Source organism: Lathyrus oleraceus, chromosome 5 (assembly GCF_024323335.1).
Source record: "Lathyrus oleraceus cultivar Zhongwan6 chromosome 5, CAAS_Psat_ZW6_1.0, whole genome shotgun sequence".
In the NCBI taxonomy this organism is placed as follows: domain Eukaryota; kingdom Viridiplantae; phylum Streptophyta; class Magnoliopsida; order Fabales; family Fabaceae; genus Lathyrus; species Lathyrus oleraceus.
In genome coordinates, this window is record NC_066583.1 from 66,470,944 (window position 1) to 66,475,216 (window position 4,273).

The following is a 4,273-nucleotide window of genomic DNA, read 5'->3' on the forward strand; positions in this document are numbered from 1 at the left end:
TGCATCTCTTAACCTCTCTATCTTCTGAGAAAGAATTTTAGGGGATGACTTATCTATTCCACATGATATGCAATATGCAAATGCCTAATGCCCTAAAAAATGAAATGCAATATGCTAAGCTAGTCCCAAGAGAGGAGGGCAAATTTTGAGGTGTTACACCGACCTACTAACGATTTATGCAATCCGACTTGTTCGCCTTTTTATACTCGACCTAGAAAACCTCGGTCTTTGAGAATTCTAAGATGTATAATAATATAAACATAATTATTGAAGATCAAAATATAATCGAAATACAATGTATTAAAAAGTTATATCTCAAAAATGATTTTTATAAAATACTATTTGAAAAATAGTTTCAAAATTAAATAATTTAAAAATATTTAATATCTAATTTTTTTAAATAAAATAATTAAATATCTAAAATAATATTTTTAGAATAATTATTAAAAGTAATTTTTTATTATTTTTTTTATTTATAATTTTTTAAAAAAAATAAATAGTATAAAAATCATTTTTTAAAAGCAAAACAAAACAAAACAATCTGACCTTTAATTTCTCTTTTTCAAACTCTAAAGATTCAAAATCCTCTCCGATTAAAGAATATAGTATAATTTTATAGATAGATCATCATGAGATGAAGACCCATACACTTAACTTCAGCCGCTACTTGGAATAAAGTTTCAAACCCAAAAACACAGCTCTCAAAACCTCACCATGCCAATTCACTCATCCAATCACTCCCTTACTTCATACACCACCGTCGTCGTCCTCCTCCTCTTCCTCCAAACTTCAACTCCGATAATCAAAGCCCTCGCCGAAAACTCCCACGTCATCAATTTCCAATCACCAAACCTCTATCCAGAATCCCTAGCGTGGGACCCTTTAAAACAACACTTCCTCGTCGGATCCCTCTGTCACCGCACCATCTCATCAATCTCTGACGCTGGCATAATCGAAACCCTAATCTCCGATACCTCTCTCCCCGAAAACGTCACCGTTGTAGGTATAACAGTCGATTCACGCAACAACCGCGTCCTCGCTGTAATCCACGCCGTCAAACCTCTTCCTCCTTTCAACGCTCTCGCCGCCTACGACCTAAAATCCGGCAACCGCCTCTTCCTCTCCCCTCTCCCCACCGATGAAGAAGCCCTCGCAAACAATGTCGCTGTTGATTACAACGGCAACGCTTACGTCACGAACTCCATCGGCAACTACATCTGGAAAGTCAACGTGAAAGGAGAAGCTTCAATCTTCTCAAAATCGCCGAGGTTCACCGAACATCCGGTGGACCGCGACACACCGTATAGTTACATCGGGCTCAACGGTATTGCTTACGTCAGCAGCGGGGATTATCTCTTGGTGGTGCAATCCAATACAGGTAAGGTTTTCAAGGTTGATGCGGACGACGGTACAGCCAGGCACATACTTCTCAACGAGGATCTCACGCGTCCTGATGGCGTCGTTTTTAGAAGTGACGGTGTCGTTTTGGTGGTTTCACCGCAAGCGAATAAGTTGTGGCTTCTGAAGAGTAATAATGGATGGAGGGAGGGTGTGGTTTATGACAAAATTGACCTTGAGAGTGAAGGGTACCCTACTTCGGTTGTTTCGAGAGGGAGGGATAAGATGTATGTGTTGTATGGGTAATTTTTGGAGGGTCTTTTGGGGAATTCAGAGAGGGAGGGTTTTAGAATTGAGGAGATTATGTCACCAAAGGAGAGTGAGGGAGAGAATGTTTGGCTTTATGTGATGATTGGATTTGGCATGGTGTATTTTGTGTATTGGAGGTTTCAGATGGGTCAGCTTGTGAAGCACGTGAACAAAAAGATCAATTGATTATTTCTAAGTTTATAGTTTCTATTTCATGGTTATAACTTTTTTTGTTTTGTTTTGTTGTTATTGTTAGGTTCATAGAATCATAGGAGTGACAATTGTATCATTTTGATGTTTTATACCAAACTCTTATTAAGAGCTTAAGGTGGTTTATAAATTCTAATGCTCTTTATGAACGGGACAAAGGATGATTTGCAGCAGTATAGTGAGATATCTTAATGTAATTTAAGAAACATAGGGATAAAAAGAGTAAGAATTGAGAAGAATAAATGAGACCTATTATAGTATGGTGTTTTATTCCCCTGTTTTGATATGTAATACTCATGTTTTTGTTATTGTTTTTTGTGCTGTAGTGGGATGGAGTCTATGATAAATGAGAATTTATAAATTCTGCAGTATGGGGTTTTCATCTCAAGGCTCTAAGAAACTACATTGATGAGGTGATAAGCAAAGATCTGATTGTCTCAAAGTGCAATTTTGCCATTCTGATGGTGACCTTTTTACACTTCTCTCTGTGTACAAAGAATGGGAGGCTCTGCCTCAAGAGAGGAGGAATAAGTGGTGTTGGGAAAATAGCATCAATGCTAAATCTATGAGGAGATGCCAAGACACAGTTTTCGAGTTAGAATCTTTTTTAGAGCGTGAACATGGCTTTGTTGTTCCAAGTTACTGGCGTTGGGATCCTCATACACCTTCTGTTCATGATAAGAATATGAAAAAGGTTATACTGGCCTCACTTTCTGAAAATGTAGCCATGTTTTTTGGACGCAATCAACTTGGTTATGAAGTAGCGCAAACTGGACAACATGTTCAACTGCATCCATCTTCTTCCTTGCTCGTGTTTGCTCAGAAGCCTAGTTGGGTGGTTTTCGGTGACCTTCTCTCAGTGTCTAATGAATATCTGGTCTGTGTTAGTGCTGTTGAGTTTCAATCATTATACGACCTTCAACCCCCTCCCTCGTTTGATGTATCCAAGATGGAAGAACGGAAGTTGCAAACTAAGACATTGACTGGTTTTGGCACTATTCTTCTCAAAAGATTTTGTGGGAAATCCAACAGTAATTTGCTTCATCATGTTTCACGTATTAGGAAAGCTTGTTTGGATGAAAGAATCTTTGTTGAAGTGAAAGTTGACGAGAATCTCATCCAGTTATATAACGCTTCACACGATATGAATACAGCTACTATGTTGGTGAGTGATGTTTTAGAATACGAGAAAAAGAGGTTACGCGCAGAATGTATGGAAAAATGTTTGTATCACGGGTCTAGTTCTGCATCACCTATGGCTTTGTTTGGGTCTGGTGCTGAGATAAAGCATCTGGAACTCGAGAAGCATTCCCTGAGTGTTGATGTGTATCACTCAAACATAAATGCAATTGATGACAAGGAGCTCCTGATGTTTTTTGAAAAGAATACCTCAGGTTCTATATGTGCTGTGTACAAGTTCCAAGGAATGGGGAAGGATCCTCCAGATAGAGAAAAGTGGGGCAAGATAACATTTTTGTCCCCTGATGCTGCCAAAAGAGCCGTTGAGCTGGATGGAGACGAGTTTTGCGGCTCGAACTTGAAAATACTTCCTTCACAATCAGCTATGGGAGGGGATAAAACATTTTTATTTCCTGAAGTTAAAGCAAGAATTTTCTGGCCTCGCAGACTTAGCAGAGGATTTGGCATAGTTATATGTGATAAAAATGATGTCAATATAGAGTGGTATATGTCGCATCCGCGAAAAAACAACCGGCGGGCTAAAACAAAACAACACAGAGCCGCCACCGTGCGTTATTTATCCCAAAAGAGGGAAAGGAAACGCTCGAAGTAAACCTGGAAAAAGCATGGTCTCGCGACCAAAGAGAAAGGGATCGGGAGTCGGTTATGCGGAGGGAAGGTATTAGCACCCCTACGCATCCGTCGTACTCGACGGGATCCACGCTCAAAGGATAGGAAAAGGTTGCTAAAACAAAACATCACACACTCACACTGAAAACAACACAGGTGGGGGAAGAGAGGAACGGGCTCGCTAGGATATCGCATCCTATGCCTACGTATCTCGTCTGGAACGAGAATCAGAGCTACCGTAGTTCGGCTCACGCACGCCGAAACAAAACACACACACAAATAGGCAAACATGGAACCCGAACGCCAATCGCTGGACTTACATCAGCTTCCGAACCCAACAAACCCACACTGGAAACCAGATGCCACTTGATGGACTCATACCGGACTCCAAGCACACAACAAGAGGATACGGACTGCCAATTGTTGGGCTTACATCCATCTCCTACACACACGAGAAGAAACAAACAACCAGTTACTAAGGAGTCGGGAACTCGAGCCTAGCAACTGTCAAACAAACACACACAAAAAGAAAAAGGGTGCCCGGAGAGATCTCGTGCGACCTCCTGCCTACGTACCTCATCTGGTATGAGGATCAGGGCAACGTAGT

General features: G+C 40.6%; 1 pseudogene; it reads left to right on the forward strand.

Annotated features, from left to right (window-relative positions):
- The first annotated feature begins 676 nt into the window (after positions 1–676).
- Positions 677–1,848, forward strand: LOC127085081 (uncharacterized; annotated as a pseudogene).
- The last annotated feature ends 2,425 nt before the right edge of the window (positions 1,849–4,273 follow it).